Source organism: Athalia rosae, chromosome 8 (assembly GCF_917208135.1).
Source record: "Athalia rosae chromosome 8, iyAthRosa1.1, whole genome shotgun sequence".
Classification (NCBI taxonomy): Eukaryota; Metazoa; Arthropoda; class Insecta; order Hymenoptera; family Athaliidae; genus Athalia; species Athalia rosae.
Window position 1 is genome coordinate 2,862,069 of NC_064033.1, and position 24,937 is coordinate 2,887,005.

The 24,937-nt window shown below is 45.2% G+C and overlaps 1 protein-coding gene across 9 annotated transcripts in view; it reads right to left on the minus strand.

The window, feature by feature from the left end:
• Window positions 1-24,937, minus strand: part of LOC105691043 — a 149,187-nt gene that overhangs the window by 70,107 nt on the left and 54,143 nt on the right. For 5 of the 9 annotated variants that reach the window (XM_048659568.1, XM_048659567.1, XM_048659571.1 and 2 more), the window contains one exon: window positions 247-2,600. The gene's annotated coding sequence lies outside the window, so the exon portion shown is untranslated. Of the gene's footprint in view, window positions 1-246; window positions 2,601-5,005; window positions 5,738-18,643; window positions 18,699-24,937 lie in introns of those variants that run through there. The other 4 variants (XM_048659569.1, XM_048659574.1, XM_048659572.1 and 1 more) reach the window with 4 other exon arrangements.

Below are 24,937 nucleotides of genomic sequence, written 5' to 3' on the forward strand. Positions count from 1 at the left end.
AAAAGGATAACCGAGTTGCCACGGTGTGCCACCGAGTTGTGTTTCGCCGCAACCAATTATTATACATATATCCCTCCGCAAACGCGGGAACTTCGACGTTCCGAACAAAAAAGGACGCGCGAACGATGCGGACGCGAGAAAAAAAAAAGGAAGGAAGAATATCCATCGGAAGAGCGTAACGTAGAATGTAATTTTCATCCATACCTATACATGAAAAAGAAAGAAAGAAAAGTCGTACGAACTTACGGGATGATTTTTTCCATCCGATTTGCGAAATTGACCCTTGAGGAAGGAAATACCTTGTGACCGAGCGTGTTCTCGTTAGGGTCTTCAATTTTCTTTCTCTTCTTTTTTCGATCCTCGGCCGCGTTGGTCCTGGATGCCCACGAATTCAGGAGATGGATATCCTCGCGGAAGCCGGATAGTCGAAGAGAGATAATTTCAAAGGTGGCGCAAGTTATCGCGTCGTGAGAAAAAAAAAACGGGGAGAAAAAGTTGAACAATAATACAAAACCATGGGAGACGAGAGAAGGAAAGAAAAAAAAAAAAAAAACAAAGGGGGTGAAAAGGGAAACAGGTTCACTCGAAAACTATCTGGAGCTAAACGTGGGGCGATCGCACGCACATGTATATTTCATGGTGTTTCCATGGCTCCTCTGCACACGTCTCTTACCGACAACGATTCAACGTGATTTTCTACCTTGCCTCACCTCCTGCTCACCCTCCCCATCGTCTTCGTCCCCTTCGGAGAGAGAGCTGCTCCTGACTTCTCTTGCGTTCGTCGTCTTCGTAGAGCGGAGCGGAGGAGCGAGCGTATGGTAGCCGCCCGAGCCACACGGTTATCTTGATGCAGATAACTCTTTTCCTCTTACCCTTTTTGTACAGCTGAGAGTTTCAGCTCGACGTTAGCAGTGGAAACCTCGGTGTCTTGGGGCCGTGTGTCGCGTAGTCGTGTGTACATACGTACATATACGTATACGCGGCGAACAGTTGCGCTCTATAACTTCGCTAACTTCGGCTCACGGCAAATATCCGCGGAATACGGTCGCGCGGCATCCGCAACGGTCATCCACCAGGCTCCCGGTGTAAATTCGTCGCGTGTACGAGCGAAAAAAAAGGGAGGGACAGAAAAAAAAAAAACAACAAAAAAATCCCGAAGAGAGAAATAAAGAAATGAGCGAAACAAATAAAAAAATAATTCAGAGAGAGAGAGAGAGGAAGACAAAGGTCCAAAAAACGGGTTTTTCGCGTGTGCGTAAAAAGTCTCTTTTGTTCGCGAAACACCTCCTTCCCTCTCCCTCTTTTCTCTCCCTCTGCGGCCGTGTCTCGCGAGTTTCGCGGTGGACCGAGAAAAATCTGCACATCCGCGCGAAACGGGAACGGGGCGGTCGCGGGACGCGTACAAAGAAAAGATCGCAACGCGTCCCCCCGCATGTTTTATTGCCGCGAATCCCCCGCATTCTTTCTCTTGTACCAAGTCCTTACGCTTCGTTCCCTCCTTCTGTAAACCCTTACCATTATTATTCTCGCTACGCGGGATCGACACTCGGCCACCGCGGGGTTGTTCCCGACAATTGTGTCGCGTTGTTTCCCTCCCTGACTTTTTTTTTTTTTTTTTTTTTTCTTCTATCTCCTCAACGTAATTTAATTTCAGTCCCGATCGGAAGCGGCCCTCGAGGTTCTTCCGTCGTTCGGGATCCTCTAGGCGTGTGAAATTGAGAGGTAGTGTACGAGGTGATGGAAAAAAACGAAGAAGAATAAGAAAGAGAGGAGAATCTACGAGAAATAAGAAAAAGAAAAATGAAAAATGTTTCAAAAATGAATGAAGAAAAAAAAAAAAAAAAACCAAAAACCAAAAATAAAAAACGAGTATTTATTCAAAGGCAAACAATCGGTCACGTTACGTCAGACGAATGAATGACCCGGTACGAGTGCGTGACCCCGGCTCATCTATCAACGTTAATTATACCGCGTATAACGATATTTTAATCGTCTCTCCAAAACGAAACTTTTACCGAGCTATAGGCTCGATCTCCGCGCGTTCTCCGGGTATTCGTTCACGTACGGATGGAACATACCAGCCAGCCGAAGGTATCTAGGAGTTCGGATCATCTCGAGCGCGGCTGTGAGTCGAAAGTAAAATCTATATAACGTAAAAAAAAAGAAGAAGAAAAAAAGAAAGAAAGAAAGAAACACGTGGACGTACGGAAAGTCCCGGTGTGAATTTTGACGCAGGTAATTTCGGTCCGGTATCAAAGCGAAGAAGCGTTTCGCCGATGGCTGACAAAAGTGGAAGTGTAATTTTCAACGGTGCAACGGAGAGGTCGGAAGATGCGGAAAGGGCGTGTAACGCCGCCGTTGGTGCGATTGAAAAAAAAAGTGCTGGTAAATTTCTTACTCGATTTTTCGTTTTTTTTCTCTTTCGTTTTTTTTCTTCGCTCGTACGCCTACCGTGCGGGTTTTCTTTCTTTTCTTCCATTATTTGATCCCCGTGTTGTTCGGGTTCCTCGGAGCGTATCACTTACATTCCCTTTTCGTCACCACTCTCTCTCGGCTCTTGTACGCGGCGCGAGTACTCGGTGCCGGTGGTGCTCCTACGTCTGAAAGAAGAAGGAGAAATAAAATGAATGAGAAGAAGGAGAAACGGGAAAAAGAAAAAGAGAAACAGAAAAAAAACAGGGATTTATAAAAACAAGAAGAAATATATCCGACGTTTACCAGGCGACACCTCAATGACTCGGTAATGGTCTCCTAAATCTAATACACCCGTAAGAGCGTACGTTCCTATTCCGAAGATAAATCTACTGTGCTCGGGAAACAAAAAGAAAGAGGGAATTAAAAAAGAAGGAGAAACGCTTAATTGATCTCACGGAGCGCGATGAATTCCTCTAACAAGAAAATGAAAATGAGAGACAAAAAAAAAAAAGAAAACAAACCGCGCATTCTTACGTGTTATTTAATGTATATATACAAAAATTGTTCTTTCGATCCCCGTACGAAGTTCGTTAATTCATTATTACCCGGTTAAAAAAAAGAAAAAAGAAAAAGGAAACGAGAAACCGTAAATGACGAGAAGAAGAGGGGGGTAAAGAAGCTTTCCCTACGACAGGACGATACGAGGAGCGGGATCATCTTGTCATCGAAGGATCGGGGTAGGAGAAAAATAGCCCCTTGGAACTCGGAGCGTCTCGTACACGAGAGAATCGGTTGTCGTATTTTCCGTTCGCTCGATCGTCAGTTCGTCCGACAAGAAGTGCCACGTAGTAAAAGCCCGCGGTAGGGGTACCGGTCGCGGTATCCCTCGACTTCTGTATCGTTAGCGATATAAAAATTCCGCCGTGTAATCAACATTGCTGCGGCGTTACGTGTACACGCGCTGCGACAAAGAATGGGTAAAAATTAAGCGACGCGAGTTAAAATTCAAATTTTTCGTAAAAAGACTCGGGGTAGACCTACCTACCGCGACGAGTCGAAGGTATGCGGAGAGCGTTTTACAATGTCATCGGACACGTCCCCCTCCCCCTCCCCCTCCCCTCTAGTTACACGTATTTGATTCGGTTCGTACCCTTTTACCTTTTTTTTATAAGCTGGGGGCTGTAAAAGATCGGCAGCGTTGACGAGGTAACGGCGCCGGGGCACGATGTTCGGTTGGAAAGAGGAGATCGAAGTCGATCCTCGGTGAGAGGAATATATACACAGCGCGCGTCCACCTCCGTCGATTGTCGGCCAATTGTTTAGACCTTCGTTTCTTTTGTTCCGATCTGGTTTTTTCGTCGATTTTATTTTCATCGTTTGGCGCGCAGAGCTCAGTAATGCCTGTAAAACGGAGGGAGGGAGGAAGGGACGGGTGGCGGTCGCGGTTCAGGGTCGGCATCGATCGCGATCGGTATCAACCCGCTGGTTGGTAGGTATCCCCTTGATCTCGTGTCGCGAATTCTTCAGAGCTACCCGAAGACGACCGGCGTTGCGTCGTCTCTCTCTCTTTCGACGTTCGTTTCTCAGTCAGTCACGTAGATCAAGAACAAAACGCGTCGCCGTAAGTACGTTACACGAGTATATAATAACGTCCCGACTTGCGTTTCATCTTGTCAGTCAAACAAACGACTTTCGGAATCGAGAATACGGAGAAAAGTGAAACGTAAATCAACGGCGAATCGCTAACCGGGTAATTGGAGGGGGTGCGGAATTATACCCGTATTCGACGAGGTCCATCGCCAACGACTTTGATTTTTACAACCACCCTAATCGCGCACGTCCTCATTTTTTTTTTTCTCGACTGCAAATTTTTACGAGCAACAAAAATTTCGTGAGGTCGATACCGATGCACAGACGAATGGAAAGATAGAGAAAAGAAGGAATAAAATAAATTACTCTTGAAATCGACGATGTGTGAAACTGAAAATAACCGCGTGCGGTTTTCACGGTGACAGAGAGTAACCGGAGTGCATAAACCCTATTAGCAAAACCTACGGCTGTCGCCGAGCGATGTTTACAACTATCGAGAAACTTTCCTCGGGACTCGTACGTTGATTCACGCGGCTTCGCATCGAACTCTAATACGTCTGACGACCTTCGCGCGACCGGACGTATTTATTTTCCATTTCTAACCCGTTTCAGAGTTCGGCGAGGCTCGGAGCAGAGAAATTTTTGATCGTCGGTTATGTACACGGGCACATCGAATAAACCGTACGAACAACTTCGGAACTTCGGGCAGGTGTGGGAAATTTTTCACGCGCCCAAGAAGAGAGCCTAGAGAATTCAGCCTCGGAATTCCATCGTTATAAAATACGTCGGAGGACGCGTGGCTTCTCGCCGCCATGTTCGAAACAGAGAAACAGAAAAAAAAAAAAGCAATCCGTGGATCGAACAACGCTTTTCAACCTACTCCCAAATTAACTAGACCACCTCTTCGTTTCGCGCTGGCGAAAACTGGCGAGTTCGAGAAAAAAATGTTTGATTTTCGAATGGAAAATGAACGGATGATTATACTTGAATATATACGTACAAAAATTTCGCTTCGAGGCGTTCGGAATATATGTAAAGCTGGATCGACGCAGCCCAGGGAGTTCGACCGAAGCGGTGACGCTGCGGGACGTCCGTCGCCCCGGGAGTGAAACGTCGAAATAATTGGCCGCTTCTCGAGCGCGCCTCTCCTCTTTCCCTCTCGTACTCTACCGACCACCATTTCGTGCGGGCTCCTCTCTACCCACACTGTCTTACGACGATATGTATACAACGCACACATTTTTTTTTTTTTTTCATTCGAGGAGTCCTCGTTACGGCGCGAGGCGTCGTCCCGTGTCGGCGGCAGGGTACTCCTGATTACAGACGAAGTGGCCCGAAGGTGGTTCCCTACCTTCGTCCCCTCGAATTGCAATCTATAAGTTTTTCCCTTTTCTCTCCTACTCTTAGAGTGAGTTTGTCAGATTTCTTATTCGGGTATTCCGTACGTGAGAGAAAAACTCGACGAAACAAAAAATTGATTCGAAAAAAAAAAAACAATGAACAAATTTTTGTAACGGTCGCGAATAAAATTTCACCCGTCCGAATAACATCTGTAGGTAGGCAATGACGAGATAAAGTAATTAATAATTCCCCTCCGTCATTTGCGGTTGTTATAATTTTTAATTAGATACCGCACTCGACGCCGCTCGCTAATCGGCTCGTAAAGCTTCAACAAATATAAAAGAATATACATGTACCTACGTAACGTGCACATCAGCACATAAGAAACGAACGAAGTATCATAATTAATTAGCCATTAGATTCGTTATAAGTCTCCGGTTATAAAACGAAAGGGGGGTGAGGTAGGAGGTGGGGGAGGGTATAAGGGGATGTTGTTCGTCGGTATTGGTTTAAATCTTAGCTATGAAGTACGTGTATCGGGATTACGTTGTGTGGTACGGGTACATAACCCGGGAGGACGACGAAAGGAACGCGGGCGCGGTAGCATTCGATGGTCCCATATCGGGTACCCGCTGAGTGCTAAAAACGTTTCGGAATGCATAGCAAAAGTTCTGTTGGTCCGTGACTGCCGGATGAAGTTTTGTACGGGGGGGAGGGGGGGGGCTGCTAACCGACCGAGATGGGCAGCGTAGGTACGTGAAAGGGGTGAGGGGTGAGGGTGAGGGGGGGAGGGGCGTGCGTGCGTGTGCGTATGTAGACGAGAAGGATCAAGGAGTTGGTTTCATTTCGTCCTGCGGAGTTGACCGTGGCAAGAAATAACGATTTAATAAAATCAATATTAATTGCTCTCGGCCCGCGCGCGGTAGCCGGCCGCACTCCTCCGTCCCAAGACGACGGTCCTCCTCTTCTCCCCCGGCCACTCGTTGAATATTCAACCGAGTGAGTGGATTGGTAAAAAGCTGTTTATGAGAACCGGCGCGACCGCGCGCGGTGTAGCGGCCAGTTTTTCGCCTCTTATTCTCTCTTACTTTTTTATTTTTTTATTTTTATTTTTATCATTTTTATTCATTCATTTTATTCGCATTTTTTCTTCCCCCTCCCCCCCCCCCCCGGCTTTTTTCACCCCGTCTCTTTTCCAAGGGCCGAAAACGGCGGAGCGGAGATACTTCGTGACCGCGTGCACCTTCTTAAACGGGCGAGGGCGAGGCCCGCTGGATCGCGAGAAATCCCATAAGGGCAAATTTTTCGATTCCCTCGTCTGAAATTCGTCATCGTCCTGATTTTCGTTCAAAAAATCTCATCGACTCTCTTCGTTTCGAGTTGGAGCGTTCTTTTTTTTTTTTTTTTTGTATACGTTGATTCGTCGACGCGATACAGTGTTTCGATTTTTCACAATCGGGGGGTGTAAAATTAAAACTCCGGCGTCGATCGCCGCGTGTGGATTTTAACGAATCAATGAATTCACCTCACGGTAATTCGGTTCGGATTTTGTTTTTCTCATTTTTCGAACGAGCCCGTCGTAATACTCGGTGCCCGAGCTGTAATAATAACGCCGTTCAAGTGGTATTCCTTTGATGATACACCTTCGATGGTATATTTATTCTCAAACAAAGAACAAGGAAGGTTCTTTAACGATCCTCGGAGTGGCACCTTTACCTCTTATTTTACACGAAAGCACCTTTCACACCAGAAATTTTTCAACTCCCTGAGGAGACTACTACTAGTAAGTCGGCCGCGGTATACGGGGTCATTAGACGGCTCGAGCTACGGAGAGAACAAAAAGGACTCGCATCCTTTTACTTTTTATCTTCTTTTCTCAAAGAATCCGATGATGAGGAAAAAATGGGGACGAGCCCCCCAAAACTCGCGCCCTGGGTATAGCGTGGGTCATACGTACTTTCGAAAATCAAAAAATCACAAATCCCTCGCAAACTCGAATCTCTACTTCCTTTCATCGACGATTTTATTACCGATCCGAAATTCTTACTCACAATCAGCGTCCATTCGAAGAACCGGGTTAATTATTCACGGTCAACGAAATATTCACTACGTACATTTCACACGCGGTATATATACACTTATATATATATATATATATACCTTTTCCTCGATGATGATTCGGTAAAAGTTAAGCAGCTGCGGTTGCCGCCGCCGCGCGGCTTGTCACTTACGACGAACGAAAGTCTTAATTTTCATCGTTGTTCTACCGGTGCGGTATACCCGAAGCCGTCGTTCCCTTCGTTGTATAAACCGATATAAAAAGAGGCGTAGTAGAATCGCGTCTCTCCACCTATACAGATACCCCGTCAGTTTTAATCCCAGTGATTTTATTTCTTCGTCAGTTTCACCGTTGCTTGTCGTCGTTGTTGTTGTATATTATACATATATATATATATATATAGAACGGAGTTTTGTTGTCGCCGGCATTGTCTATGCTCAGAGCCCGTGACGCGATGGAATTGTTTCGTCACAGGTCCTACCGAACTCCAAGAGACCAGAGGCCGTGGCTAACCCACCAAGAAGACGAAATATCAACCGAAATATTCCGACACAAGCGCACACGTTCCGAATACGTGTGAGACGCGGGCGTAAAGAAGACGCGTGAAGTCGATTAAATTTTCAGTTTTTTTTTTTTGTTATTTTTTTTTGTTACCCGTTACAAAAGGGTACACGGCGATTCGAGAATTTACACATTTTCATAATTCACTATGGACAAATTAATGTCACCAAGGAAACTTGACTTTGTGGAAGCCCTTCTCCTTTTTTTCTTTTTGGACTCGCATTTCCTGCGCGGCACCCTCTAATGGATACCATTTAATTTTTGACACGGGAAATTTTCTTCCAAGTTCTCTGAGCTTTGGTTCACTTAATAATTTCGGACCGGAAACGCATCGGGGAACGTATCGTTGTGCGGCGCATTGAACGTGATCCGAGTAACTACTACGCCTCTCAACTCGAATTACAAGAACTGAATTATTTTTGACTGTGAGCTTCGATTCTTCTTTTTTCGAATTTCTAAAAACCATCGTCACGTTGTTCCGAGGTTAGTTACGCTTCGTTTCACCGCAGGATAAAATCCTATCGCTGTGGTAGTCGTGTATCGCTACGTGTGCAGTTGAATGGGAATTAGAAAAAAAAAAAAAAAAAAAAAATTGGAAGAAAGAAGAAAGAAAAAAAACGGATTTCCAACAGCCGAAACGGCGAAGAAAATCATCACGCATAGGTCCGATTAACTCGTCCTTTGGCTTGACCGGAATCAGGACTAAAAAGGTTTGAATAAAAAATGAAGGGAGAGGAGTTCTGTTTTTTTTTTTTTTTTTCATTTGGATTTTACGGCAGGTAAATTACCGTGGTTTAAGAGGTGCCCACTGGACGTGGGCTCTTCCTTCCTTCCTTTTTTTTGAGAAAAAAAGGAACGACGACGATATAAAAAGGAGGAAGAAACGATCCTTAGGGATGGTCCTCGCTCCCCGGGATACACTCATTATCACCATGGCGAAGAACATTTGTCAGGAATCTTCCTCCTCCTCCTCCCCCCCCTCCCCTCCTTCCCCTCTCCCCCTTTCCTTTACCCCCCGGGGATTTTTTCTTTGAGTAAATTCAGAACGTAGAATCCGTAGGACTGCGTAACTTACAATTATCATCCCTACCGAGCCTCCCCGTCCCCCCGGCTAAGACGTTATTTATGGCGCGGGGTGTTTTTCTTTTTTTTTTTTCTTTCATTTTTTTTTATCTTCTTCGTCGAGGGGTGTGCGACAACCCAGTCCTTAAAACCTCGAAACTGACCACGAGAGAGGGACGCCCTGGGGCGATCTCCTCGCGCTGATTAAACACGCTCCTCCACGGTGACGTGTTAATCGCGCGAATGCATCACGCCGCGCGATTCGCCATGACGCGGGTTTACCGAGCCCTGAAATTTACGCAGGCATCAGGCAGGTAGAGGGGGGTGGTGTGAGGGGGGCTAAAAATCTTCCCCTTTCCGCGCCTCGTTCCCACCTCCGTTTTCTCTCATTTCGTTCGCTCGCGGTCTTTATTAAGACTTTATTATAATGAAACGCCGCGCTGCGCCGCGGCGTTTCGATCATTTTTTAAAACGTCGTTCGTCGCCCGTATCGCTTATACGGCCTCTCCGCTCGTACGTACGTACATGTGGATACGGAAATCACCGCGGCGGTCTGTTTTTTTTTTGTTTTTCCGGTCATCCTTCTTCTCGCTTCAGAAATAAAGGAGAGAGGGATGGTATTATCGGAAATCGGTACCTAGGCGCGGTTCGGAAATGACTGGTAAAGTTTTTCCTCGACACCCTCGGCGATCGAACGTTACCTCGGCCATTGTTTCCTCGGGAATCCGATGCCACCCACGTAACGCGCATCTATTTTACCTGTACACGTATACTATATACGCCCGGCGAGACGGGGGAACCGATACAACTAATCGTTAATTTAAGCTAAACTTGTTCGCGCGGTGTTACGTACGTACCATTCCCGTAGCGCTGGGCACTCACACACGCGATACGAGATCATCATCATCGACGTGGGTGCTGTAATAATTAAGCTTGTAACTAAGGGGTTTCTTGATCACAGCGGGAAAGATTCCAAGATTTTCCTAGATCCTCGAACACCGAACGAACAGCACCCTGCGGGTATACGACCCGCAGCTGCGTCCGATCGAACGTTCTGATCAGAGGAAAAAAAAAAAAAAAAATATCTACCGATTCACCGGGGGTAAATTAATTAATCAATCGATTTATGGCGAAATCGAGAATCGTTGAACGGATGAAAGAAAAAAAAATCGTGACGGTTTGGAAAATTTTTTTTTTTGGATAGATACGGTATGACGTGAGACTTATTTCCCCGTACAGGTGGTACGTACGTACCTACGTAATCCCATGGTAGACGTATTGTAATACCTCGTCGTTCGGAAAGCTGGCCATTCCCTTAGATAGATCATCTTTCTCGAGGCGCATCGGAGCCTCCCACCTAAGTATTCCCATTAAGATCCTATCGGCTGGCCAAAACTAATAACCAATCAGCGTTCCCGAGGGATATATATATATATAATATATATATATACTCCACACAACCGCGTACCCCTAGCGATGCTTTATTATCGTCTAACCTACGTGGCTTATATGTATACCATATTCCCCACGCACACTCACTCACTCACGTATGGTCGGAGTACGGACTTATTTAATATGTACAACGTCATACGATACACATGTGAACGAGAAGAGAAGAGAAAAGAGAAAAAAATGAAATAGAAAAAAATTAGGAGAGAAATAATCGTAAAAAAAAAAGACAAATTAAAGGGCTCATAGAGTGGTGTGAAGAGTGGTCGTTAGGGTGTCCCGCGAAGAATATTATACATCGCGATCGTTTTATTCTCCAATGACTCAACTCGCCTTTTGTTCTTACCGCTGTGTACGGGTGTGGTACCAGCTTTCTCGCTGCATAATGTAACGCGATACAAAAAAAAAAAACGAATTAAAAAAAAGAAAAATTGAGAAAGAGAGAAGTTGATAAATAAATATATTTCCTTCGTCGAAGCCATATTTGGAGATCTAGTACGAAACCGATTGGAATATTAATAATCAATCAAAGTTGGGATCGTTATTAACGTCTCGAGTTTACGGAGAAATTTTCGTCACTTCGGTAGCCACGCGCGTTTAGAGTCGAAATATCGGGTCGCTCCGCGATCGAAATCGTGGAAATTTGAGCCACCTCAATTTCCTTTGTAAAATACGAGCTAATAACAGCTTATTAAGACGGTGGTAGTCGTCATTTAATTGGAAATTCGTAACGAGGTTGGCGGAGCTTTACGTCTGTCCTGTACCGTGGTGTGCGTACAATGTACGTACACGTATAAAAATTGCGTGTCGAGAACGTTGGAATCCGCGGTGACTGTGCAACGGCAGCGAGCGGCAGCGAACGAACGAACGAACGAACGACTCGATGTTAAAAGGGAAGTGCTGGTGCAGGTAGCTTTTATTGCGTTTATCGCTCCTCGTTCAACGTGATACTCACGTGGCTTGTATTCATTCTCTCTTTCGCTCGACTCTCCCTTCCGCGCCTTTCTTACCGGCTCTCTCGTTAAGCAATTGCTCGTTAGCCGCGTCGCGTAGCGAGCATCTTATCGCGTCCGAAATTAAAGGAGACCCCTCTCGGAACTCGCGATTAAAAAAAAAAACAAAAAAAACAAGAACAAAAAAAAAAAAAATTCGAACAAAAAACGAGAGGTCCGACGAAATAACACGGAATAAAAAACAGCTCTCCAATAGCCGCCCCCCGAATATTTATCGCGGTACAAGGTGTTTTGGAAAATTCTACAACCGCGTCAAGGACTGTGGAAAAAAAATCGCTGACGAATCTTCGTGTTGTTTTTATTTTTTTTTTACTTCGACACAATTCTCGTTACGTGTAAAAGAAATATCGCGACACCGCGGTACACCGCCGGGGTGTTTGCATAGGTGTTGACGAAAATTACCAGACCTTATACGGGCCTTAATTAATTAATAATTAGCTATCGAATCGATAGTGACTCGGCGTTACTGGGTAACGATACACACGAGGCCGTAGTTCTCCCCGTTTTCCTCTCTTTGTTGTATCTTTTTTCTTTTTGATTTTATCCTCACTCGCTCCGTAGCAGCAACGAAATTCGATTGACTCGTTCCGTGCTATTTAAATTCGTTTTCATCGATCGATCGATTTCAAAAAATGAAATGATACGAAAAAAGGAAGAATAGTACAAAAAGTTGCGTCCGTAAAAATTTCAGTTGAAATAAAAGGACGTGCGATCGTCTTCCGCGGTGGAGCGCGATCATTACATCTCGAGATTATATCATCGCCGTATAATGTATGGCGGTGCGTTTTACAGCGCATTACGAGACACTATAAAAATGTACGATACTTTACGCATAGACACGAGGGGCGGTGGGGAGAGGCAGGGAAAATATATAAAATATAAGGTACGAGCATAACTCAAGACTCTCTCTCCCGGAGATCCTTTACGACCGCGACTCCATCTTTTTTTTATTCCGAATCTTTTATTGAGAGAGAAAAAAAAAAGAAGAAGAAGAAGAAGAAAAGAGAAAAAGATCGCTCGGAAGACTGAACTGATTTTTTAATAATTTTTTTTTTTTCTAATCCTCATTCATTCCAGGTTGTCCAGAATGTTGATGAACTATCTTCTCGTCGTTCGATGCCACGTCGCGATTGAAAAATAAATATTTCGTCAATTTTTACAGAACGAAATACATCCGAGTTCGAACGATATCGTATTATAACGGGTGGCTGTACAGGTGTCGGGTTTCGTGATTCAGGGTTCCTGCGTTTAATTGTAAAATAATTGTTATTTATCAGCGGTATTAGTTGTCTCAAGTTTCTCCACTCTATCTACGATCTAAATGACTCGAGGCGGTTTGTTGTAAATTTCTAGGTAACATACTCGCCGCTAAATCAACCCCGCGTACCGCTGGCGACGAAAAATTATCCGTTTTCATTAATGTCTTTTTTCTTTTTATTTTCAGTTTTATGTTCGAATTTCCAAATCAACACGGAGAACTCCGTTGGTTCGGAGCGCGGTCGACCCCTCATCTCGAATTACGAGCAGCCCCTAATCAGCGATTAATAAGCGTCTAATTTTCTCGACGCGAACAAATTTGAAGGGGGTGGAAAAATTCCTTTCACTGAAGAAAACGGCACAGTTGACGATTTTGAGAAAAATTGAAGCGGACTTAGTTAGTCCATTTCCTTTCAGGTGCAACCGGAATATAGATATCCTGGAATTCCAATGTCCTATTTCCTATTGCTGATAAGGATAAATGAATTCTATTCCCTCTGGGTAATCCAGAGACGAGCGTTGCGGGTTCGGACTCAAGAGTGACGACCTGACGTTATCCTCGTAACCATCAGATACGGTCGTAATAAATTACCCCGGTATTACGTTTCAATCATCCCGAGAGTCTTCCTACTTCTATGAACAATTCTCCTCCTTCTCCTCCTCCTCCTCCCGCAGGACCACGAACAGAAAGGATATGTACGTGTATATATATATACGCGCGTGAAGAGTTATTACCATTTATCAAACCCACGGATCTCGCGCCCGCGAGTTATCAATGATATCAAAAAAAAAAAAAAAAAATGAAAATAAAAATACAAGAACATCCCTCGACGGTTTTCTTTTTTTTTTCCAAAGAATCCTCGACGTCGACGTTCTTTGACGAATCTCTCTCAAGTATATCATCGATTTTTAGATTTCTACGTCTCTCAGGAATTGTTTATTTTATTTTATTTTTTTTTTTAAGCGTAGTAAATGTTGCAGAGGTCACGAGTCAGGTCGGATACGTACGGCGTTAGGTGTACGGATCAATAGTTCATTAGATGAAACAAAAATCCGAGTCAACAATACGAGATATCCAGCTCCGTCCAAACAATATCATCCTAACTATATCGAGGACGTGTGGGGAGAAAGAATGAGACGAGAGAAGTCTCGTAAGAAAGACTTTTATACATAAGCATGAAGCGCTCTCGAGTCTCTTGCGCAACGAGTCCTATTCAAACGCGTGTAGAGCGCATTAACGCTATTATGCCGTATGCGCCCACCTTCGTACACCTTCCATCGCATTCAGGGCGGATCTCTGTGATTGCCTATTATTTATTTTACGCGTATCAATTCCGTAACGTCGCACCGCGGCCGCGGTCAACCCTCGAGGGGGTTCGCCAAAAAAAAAAAAGGCAAAAAATATTGCCGAATAAATTTCCGCATTTCCCCGAGATCCTCTTCACCCTGCAGCGGAGACGGATCTCCGTATCTTTTTCCACTATCGGCAACTCGAGTCTGAAGTTTCAACGCTGTAATAGAAGCGGCAACAGGTAGTAGCGAATAAGATCGGGTGTGTATAACGTGTCGCCGATATATCTGGCGTTAAGGGGGATAAAAGGGGAACGAAAAAAAAAGAAAAAAAAAAGAGTTGGGATCGAAGTCACCCCCTGCACCTGCGAGGTAGTATGAAAAATTTTCAACGCAACGGGTACGGGGTGTAGCGTAGGTATGAACGCGCGGTACGGTGTAAGCGAGATGCCGGCGAGACGTCCGCGCGGAAGCAGAATTACGAGGTACGATAGCATCTCGGTACCACCGCGTTCGTTCGTTGGTTCGTTGGTTACTTGGTTGGTTGGTTGGTTGGTTGCTTGGTTTTCTCGTTGCGCATGAAAAAAAAGAGTCGGAGAGACCTCGGTGCGGTTGCGCCGCACATACACCGACGACGAAAAGCACGAGTACAAATGCACGGTGGAACGATCGCAACGGCGTTTAAAGCCGTTAGCATTCGTTTCCTTTTCGCTGCTGCTGCCGTTGCTACTTCGGCTAGCTTCTGATCCCTCGTACGATATATTATACACACCTATGATTTTTTTTCGCATACTTCGGAAGTTAACCATGTTCCGAGAATTAGCGTCGTCGGATAACCGGGTTCAATTAAAAACTCCGCGATCGGACACCGTAGGAAATTTAATTAATTACACGTACGCACAGCGCCGCGTCTTGCCAAAGAGAGAAATAAAGACGTCTACGAGGATAATATCCGCGCGGAGGAGGAGAAGAAGTGAAACTATTCGTAATGCTTTTGAGAAAATCTGGTAAAATCGAAAAAAAAAAAACGAAAAGTTTTTTTTTTCCAAAAATCGATGAGAACGAGTTACAAAAACGAAAAAAAAAAAAACGGACAAAAAGTAATTCTTCATTTTTTACTCACGGTGACAATTTTTCTTTCCTTTTTTTTTTTATCCTGCGAAAAAGAAGTAACGATCGCGTTCAATATCGAGGGGTAGTTTGAAAAATCTTTCGGAGCGACGAATAAAATTTGTTGGTAAATCTTCCGTCGGACTATATCCTCCGTAGCGAGCGTGGCCATTACTACCGTATATACCAGAAGTTGTTTTGAATGGTTACAACTTCGTGTCATGAGATGAGAAAAGCTTAAAGCGAGTAGCTCCGCTTCCTTGACCAAGCCAACTAACCACATCCCACTAAAAGTTTAAAGCCCTTGTTAAGCCGGTGCGATAATATCGTGGAGTAATACTAGATACGGAACCTGAAATTCCTGCGGGATATATCTCGCCACTGAACTCGCACGGAGTTACACACGTTCGTTCGGACGACGATGATGATGGGGACGGAGATGCATCGCGGGACGAGTGCGCGTTTTGTTCTGCCTTGTTTTTTCTTTTTACTTCCTTTTTCAAATTCAGACTTCCCGTTCGCTCCCGAACGGCGTGAAACGAGCGAGAGAGAAACAAAATAAATAAATAAATAAATTAAAAAAAAAGAGCGGATCGCGATCGGAACGTTACGTAAACGCGAACCAGTTTCGTATCCGGGGCTTTATTGCAACATCGGTGTATCCAATTTGATTTTCGGTTTCTTTCGAACGAGTTTTTCCCGTATCTTATCTGAAGAATTTCAGTCGGTCACGCTCAAACGTCGTCGTTACGACTTCCTCGCACCCGAACGGGCCACCCGGTTTCGATTTCGCGGCGTCGAAACTCCCCGGCGCGCGCGCCCGAGAGTGGGTAATACGTGGTCGGAATACCAAAAAAAAAAAACAAAAAAAACGACGACGATTTCTTCCCCTCTCTCTACTTTTTTTCGTCGATTCTCACCGATCGCGGTTTTGTTAGTTTTGCGAAAATGTACCAATTAGGGATCGTCGAGCGTTAGCGACTCGTTTAGTAGCAGCCCCCCTTTTGCTTTTCGCGTACAGCGTAATTACTTACACGACGTTTTCAACGTGTACTTATAACCGGTACGAAGAAACGGCGAAGAATTTACTTCAGTGTCTCCGTATATCATCGTCCAACTTACTGGGCGCAAGAAATACTGCAAAGTATACGGAGTCGTTCGTTCCAACGCTTTGGAGAAACGGTTTTTTTTTTCTCCAAGTTCTCACCGTAACTGCGAGGTGCCGAAGTCACGGTCAAACGCAAAGTGTCGTAAAGCTCCGGAAGAGACGTCCTCACGGTGTCCGTTATTTTCATCCCTCCTCCTTTTCCCTCCTCATTTTTCCACTTCTTCCTCGAAACAACGCGACGTTCGTCGACCGCTTCTGTTCCTTGATATAGGAGAAAAATTGAACGCTAGAAATTCGAGCCTAGATAATAGAAAAATAAGGGGAGTCATCCGATGCGCGGGCATTCGTCGACTCGATTCCGAGGTAGGGTTTATGCCCGGCTGTGGCGCGCCACGAGAATTACAATAAAATAAACAACGACGCGGCTTTATGACTTATACGTAGGACACGGAGCCCGCGGGGCTCATGCAGGGACCGCGCGCGGACGAACGTTGTGTACCGGAGACAGTCCCCCGGTATGTACACCACTACCATTGCCAACCACCCCCTTCCTTCACCCACGGGGTTATGATCTACCGTCCGAACTGACCGTATAAAATATCCCGTGTACGTGTGTGTACGTTATAAATAATATAATGCAAAGCGGAGTACATTATCTTCGATACCCGTAGTATTTTAAGTCAGGAGTCCGTCGCGCGTACGAGAGTACATAGGTGGTGGGTGGTGCACAGGACATCGGGGTGGCGATATTTCGATTTTTTTTCTTTTACTCCTCATTTCAGAAACGTCCGAACGTCATCGCGGGACTTTTGTCGAAGTTGTAATTTATTTTTTTCTCTCTCGCTCGAGAAACCGAATACCGAATTCACCTCGGATCGACGATGAGAGCCTCTGAGGAGTCCGTTTGGCATTTATTATTACGAGTACAGTTGGTTATTTATTTCGCAATTACACATAGCAACGGGAGGAGGAACAGCGGGAGCGGGAGCGTAGAGGGATCGGCAGTCGAGTTGCGCGCGCGAGTCCCGAGGGCAACGAGCGCCTGATTTCGCTGCACCGGCTATTAATGCACACATACATATAAATACATATATTGCAATGAATCGCGCGACGCTAACGAAACCCACGGGTATCTCTCGAATGACCGCTGATGAAAAACGCTGCGGGAGTACCCATCCACGATTTTCAAATATGGGTCGCGATGAGCCCAACGTAAGAGCGGAGCGACGAGTCGTTTGTCGGATATTTTAGCGGCTCAAGGCTCGCCGCCGAATCGTCCCGAGAGCGACGAGCCTCGACGAAATAGCGTTGACCTTTTCGAAAAGGCGGCAATTTGTCGCACCCCGAGATGTGATAGCTTTCGAACGGTACGAGGTCGGTCGGCGTACGGCCACGGACGAGGTATTCGCGCCCCGACAATTATCCACGGTCATCTGGTAGCCCCCGGATCATCGCTTCTTACCGAGGTTTTACTCTCTCCCAACGAACAATCGTCATTATACGTATATATATAGATATATGTATACAGAGGTCTGCAAACGGCGAGTTTCTCGACGATGACTTACGACCTTCGGTAAATACTTCTGGCGCTTTTGAATTTTTACACGTCACACCGCCGCCGCTGTCTCGAAAATTTTTTTCGAACGACTCCATGCGACGACGAGGTGATCGGCGGCGGCTTCCAATTTTTTTAGTACACAATTTCCCACAGGTGATTTACAAAAAAATACTCAAAGGAGACGAGGAGGAGGAGGAGGAGGAGGATGAGAAGGAAGAAGAGAAATAAAAATAAAAATGAAAAAAAAAGAGAAAGACAAAAAAAATGACCAACGGGCGCAAAGTGAATCGACGAGTGCTTTGGGCGGTTTAAATAATCGCGTTCAAAGAATTTCACCGGTAGCCAACGGGGGTTTATAACTGGCTCCGTATTTTACGGTATCGACGGGCGGCCCCGGCTGTATCAACGCCCGGGTATTATGAAGACGTCAGGCTCTCAGCGAGTTCTTATTTAATATACATTCGATATATTTATTGCGTCGTTATAAATATTAACCTCGGAACACGGTGAGCGCGCAATCGACCTTTTTGATTTTGCGTATCGCGAACGAGCGTCGCCTTGGTATTTTTTTTTTCTATAAAGGACCAAATTAACGGGACGACGACGACGACGACGAGAGTAACGCGCGCGTCGCGGTCGCCTTTAAAATTCCGTCGTCGCTAGAGAGAAAGAGGAAGAGGTGGAGAGTGGAAAGTGGAAAGGGTTCCGACTCCTCGAGGTCCAACCTCCTTGGGAGGGAAGTTTTCCAAAGGGCGCCGTCCGCCGTTAAACGTCACTCCGTAATGCAGTAAAGTAAAACTACAAGACTATATAACGACGTGGTAACTCACCGCCCTTTAAGCCTCACCTCGCGCCCCACGGTCGCCCGCTACCTTTTACTCGTACCTAAAAAAAAAAAATAATAATCCCCGATTCCTCTCGAACGCGTTCGATTCGACTTTTTTTTCGATCGCCTAATTTTCCACACACCCCTGGAAGCGCAAAAGGTACGCCGCACGCGCCGGTATCGCGTCATTCGCACCTAACGGCGCGACGAAATTCGCTCGACGCCCGCGAGATAGAAAAAAGGGTGAAAAAGGATCGCGACGGGAGACGCGGGCACACGCGGCTCGTACGAAAGTTGGGGACGTCGCGTCGCCGCGCAACGGAGCGTTAAAAATGAAGACATTCAGATGGAGATATGATTCTGTATAAATCACCGACCGCGCCGCTCAGTTTCGTTCCGCCTGACCAGGCTTATGCTCCCTGATGGCGTATTTATTTCATCTACCCGCGGCCCGGGACCGTTTTTCGGTCACCGGACGTCGGGTGAAAAAAATTAAAATTCGAAACGGAGCGGCTGAAGGGGTGTGCGAGGGGAGGGGGGCTGAATACGTCGATCCTTTTTTTTTTCGGGGCACGTTTTTTTCGCCGCTCCGAGACCGGGGGGAGGGGGGAAGTTCCCCGTGTTCCCGCGGATCTATAGATCACGATCGAACGATCTTTCCGCGGGTGAAATGTGATCGAGAAACGGGATGATTCCGCTAGGGGTATCGCACACTTGTGTATAAACCCGTACGAATAAGCATAAAAGGGTATGTCGGACGATATTTCACGTGGGGTTTCGCGAGGCAGGCGGAGGTTCGCGGTTGCGCTGCTCGGTTGAAAATTGTAACTCTGAATCGTCCCGGCACCGAAGTCGGTCAGAAAACAAGAGCTAGCGGAGCGCCTTGTCGGGTCATCCAATGGACCGATTCGACATAAATCGAAGAGATGAACGACACCGCCGGTATCCTCTGACTACGAACTAAAGCTGCGAACGCGCGGTACGGGTATAGAGGTAAACCCCCGCGATATAGTTATATCGACAACGAGCGCTATACGATATACCGAAGGTAAAATTCTACCTCTCAGCTCGAGCTTTCCAACGTACGACGTTATACACGCGTTTAACTTACTTAATGTATTTAAACAGGCGTTCGACGTTATTCATGTATATCGTGCCTGTTTCGCATGGGCCGACGTCGATTTACTCGGATCTCTTTTCGCGACTTTCGTAGCGACCGAGAGATATATTCTAATTATGAAAGATCGTTGAATTACCTGTAACGTGGTGGAAAAGTTTTTTAAAATACTTTTTTTCATTTTTTTTTTCATTTTATTTGCACCGTCGTTACGCTGCCATCTCAACGGGAACGAAGAAGCGAACGCAGCTATTGTGCGAATGCGAATACGGGGGGGAAAAGGGAGGAGTTGAAACAGGCGTGTTGAGAAAAGCTGAGGTATGCGTAAAAGTGAAGGATACAAAGACGTTTAGCATCTTAAGTCCTCGGCGGCTACGGCAGCAAGAACCATGAAGAAGGTGCTTCCCTCCCCTCCCCCCCCCCGCCGATCTGTCACTCCACGTACAATTCTCCTCGACTCCTCTCTTACGTCTGATTTCCATATCAATGCAAATTCTGTTCGTTAATAGTTTTGAAATTTTTTTCGTGTTGTACCTGTACGTTTTGCTGTACAATATGTACTTTAAAACCACTTCGACATCGTGTCTTACGATCATCTCCTTGATACTTCCGCCTTCGTTCGTGAATTGTACGGATTGTACGATACGTTTTGACCTTACGGTTTGACTTGAAGATGTATTGTGACATATTTTGATCTTAGGAATTCAAATCTGCAAGTGACATTGATCTATCTACAAAATTGATCGAGTTATCGCAATTTAATCTTTTTGTAACATAAATTCGAGGATATTTCTGCGTTGAATATTCGAATTTTTTGGTCTACGAGCGAACCCGAGCTTTGCTGGAGTCCGCGCAGCCAGCAGCGTAGCGTTTTGTTGTGAGACGTCACCTTCAGGGCTGAGCAGAGGTTACGCCCCACAACAAACCCCCTCGCTCGTGGCTACCTGACTCCAGCTAAGCTCGGGCTCGCTGGTAAATTAAAAAATGCGAATATTTCGACCCATGCATGGATTGCGACGAATCAAAGTAGGTCTACGACTAAAACCAATCGATATTTCTTAATTTTTCTGCTCCCAACAGCGAATAATTGATGATAATTCGATCGATTGCATGAGTAGATGATTTTGGCTTTCAGATTTGGATCCCGGAGTTGATTATACGTGAGATTACCCTTGAATAGCCAAAAAAAATCGATTTTTGAGCAAACAAAAAATCGATTTTTGGGCCAAAAGTAAAGTAGTTTAAAAATTAAATGTATTACACTTTTCTGACGTATTTTGACCTCAGGAATCCGAATCTGGAAGAAAAATTGACCTATCTCCAAAATTACCCGAGTTATCGCCAATTTTCAGCTTTTCGGGGTCGAAAAAAAAAAATTTATTTTTTAGTCTATATTAATGTAATTTGAGCTCAGGAATCCGAATCTGAAAGAGAAATTGATCTATCTTCAAAAATGACCGAGTTATCGCCGAATTATCGCATTTTTTGGCATAAATTTGAGGATATCTCAAAGGGAAAAAATCGTAGCTCAATTTGGACAACGGATTCGTGTTCCTGAGGTCAAAATACGTAAGAAAAGTGCCATACGATCAATTTTTAAAAATAAAAATTTTTGGTCAAAATTTGAAAAAATCGTAAGGGGTACCCCTTGGAAAAATCTCAAATTTTGGCCAAAAATTTTTATTTTTTAAAATTAATCGTATGGCACTTTTCTTACGTATTTTGACTTCGGGAACACGAATCCGTTGTCCAAATTGAGCTACGATTTTTTCCCTTCGAGATATCCTCAAATTTATGCAAAAAAATGCATAAAAACGGCGATAACTCGATCAATTTCATAGATAGATCAATTTTTCTTCTGGATTCGGATTCCTGAGCTCAAATCACATAAGAATACGTCAAGAACTTAATTTTTTTTTTCCGACCCCAAAAAGGTGAAAATTGGCGATAACTCGAGCAATTTCGGAGATAGATCAATTTTTCTTCTAGAATTGGATTCCTGAGATCAAAATACATAAGAATTCATAGAAAAATCTTTTTTTCATCGTTAATTCGAAAACCGCAACAAAATCCAACTGGTACCCCTTTTTTTCTGCTCCGAAGAGCGAAAAATTGTCGATAACTCAATCAATTTTCTAAAAAAATCAATTTTTTTTGTGAATTCGGATTCCTGGGCTCAAAGTCCATAGAGAAACTCAAAAATAATAGACATCCGACGCCAAAACCGAGAGAATCTAAGGCTATGATCACGACTGACACTAAATAAAATCACGGTAACACCGCAATGAACGAATAAATCTGTAACAAATAATAAATTGATCTCGTGTATCGCGTTCTTTGAAAACAAAAAAAGAGAGAAAATCAAATTTCATCGTAGCATCGATCAAAATCGATCGAGTTGTCGCCAATTTCTCGATCTTCGTAGCTGAAATAGTAAAAGTTCGCCGATAAAATTAATCCCACTATGGAAACGATCGCGAGATACAGATCGCGCCAATAGAATCCCATTAAATTCAGCAATTCTAAATTATATCGTTCGCGAATCGTTTAATCCCGTATAATTTTCTTTCGCCATCGAACGGTTTTAAATTGTAAATTAATTTGCGAATACCGTGCGCCGTGCGCCGTTCGCCGCGGAGCGACCGGCGTAGCCCGAGATCGTCTCCGGTGGCGATCTCCAATGCGAATCAGAAATCGACCAATCGTAATCGTAATCGGCATATATATATATATACATATGTATGCGTCGGTGGTCAAAGCTGTGTGAGATCGGCGCATTATAAGGGGGTCCTTTGAAGGGCGCCGGGGTGGTGTCCGTTGGGCACTGTACGCACACCGACGTATCATACGTACCATATACCCCCACGTGTATAAAATCCCCCCGTATATATACTCGAAGGGAGGGGGGGCAGGATAATACCGCGGTGCACGCTGCGTAATTACCGCGTCGCAAGGAAGCTTTATGGCCGCGGTATACCCCGAGTATTAATTCCCTCGCGCGACCGACCGCCTCGTGTATTCCTCTCAACGTATGTATATACGTATACCCCGCGTACGTGTGTATATACGGTACATAATGTACGTACACACCAATACCTTTTACTCGAAAGGATCGCGAGGCGGCAACGCGATACACGTACCCTGATAACATCGCACACGCCTCTCTCTCCGACTCTCCGACTCTCCTCTATCCCCCTCCCCCCCCCGTTCTATCCTCGAGGTGGTGGTGGTTACCCAAAGACCGAGAAACAAAGAACACTAAAAGGTAGAACTTGTAGAAGAGGGAAAATAAGTAACGAAGAAAGAAGAAGACCGCAACTATTGTGTTTGAGTCACGGTATTAATTATTGCTACAAGGGTGGGACCTCCGGCCGAACGGCCGTTTTCATACACGACCCGATCGCGATTAGCTCCCTCTAATTGACTCCGAGGAATCCCGCGCGAGGAACGAAGCGAAAATCAGAAAAAAAAAAAACAACAAAAAAATGAACGCAACGATGCGATTCAGGCGCGGATGCAGTTTTTGCAAAAAAGCAAAACGCGTCATTATCTGTACAAAGGTAATTGGGATCTATTAACATAACGAAATCGTACGTATAGAGATACGAAGTTGATGGGGGGAGGGGAGGGGGTGGGGGGTACGCTAATGTGATAAATCATAAAAATTGAGAATGAGAAGGAGAGATTTTTATTCTCCTCGGTAGAGGTGTACCGGGTTATTACTTTGAAGTCGTTGGCATCGCGTCGGTCGTCGTTGGCTTTCGGTTCGCGAGCTTTCGTAGAAAGAGAGAGGAAAAAAAATAAAAAGAGATAGAAAGAGAGAAGCAGAGGTCTCGGGTTCTTTAACGTTCTTAATAACATTAAAGCCCGAGGAATAAAGAACGAAGGCGAACGGTGCGGAGATGCCGTGCCAAAGTCTCGGACAAGGCCGTGCGCGCTGGTACCACGTATACATAGAGAGTCTGTTATTCGCGTTCGGTATTTCTCCGCGTATAATATTCTCAGCGAGTCTTAGGGGCGCGCGCTCTCTCTCTCTCTCTCTCTCTCGCAACTCCCCTTCCTCTACACGCCCGAGCAATCCGAATGTTTCGAATACTGAATTTCTTTTCCCGATGTACATAAAGCATACATACGTTAAATCCCGCGGAGAACGGCGCTCCCGCAACGTCAAATCAAATCGAACGCAGTCGTTTATCTCGCCGAATGTACGTGATCCGAATTATACATACGATATACACCGGGCGTTTTATAATACTCGCGAGAACGGTACAAGAGCGCGTCAATTGCTGTTTGCCCAAAAAATTACTCCCCCATCGCCCTCCTACTCGAACCGCGAAAGGGGAACGGAATTAATTATGTACGTCGTGAGGAGAAGAGAAAAAAAAAAAGGAAAGAAAAAAAGGGAACGAGATATTCTCACATTTTATCAATATAGGAGGACTCGGCGTCCGACGATCCGGCAATGGATTATTATTTTACCGCACTCTCCATTCCGACTGGATGCATTCGATAGGGCGGGACACGAACATAAACAATTTGCGCGTCGACCTCGCCCCCTATCGTACGTACGAAACAAAAGGACGACCCTACCGCAACACGTATCTCAAACTTTGCCGATATTTTCAGACGGAACATCCAAACCCCCCGGAGGTAAAAATCGAATCACGAACCTCCGAGAGATAAAAACTCTCCCGTTCTCATCGTCGTACACGTATCGCCGTCGTTTATTTTATTCGATAGCGAAATTTTCGCGAACTATCCAGAAATCGTTGCTGTCCCGCGGGATGAACTGAAGAGGGAAGAGAGAGGGAAGAAAAAAAAAATCCTCTTCGATTTCCTTCTCCATTTCGCCGAGTTTACCGGGCTTCGAAATTCTGCGGTCGGGATGTATCGGAGCTTCTGAATTTCTTGGGAATCGGTAGTTCGCGAGGTGGTACCAGTTGGGGGATGGAGAGGAAACGGCACATGCCGCGAGCCTCTCACAATGCAGCTGATACAAGCGCATGTTTGTTACGGAGTTGGAACTTTAATTGGCTATTTGTTTGTCCGTTTTGCTCGACGGTCCTGCAAAAGTTTAAAACGCGGCGAGTCGAACCACCGGCATCTCGGGTATCGCTACGCCCCGCGAAGTCAGCGTTCTACGAACGGAGGAGATCTGCGCGGGTATCAAAATTTGAATAA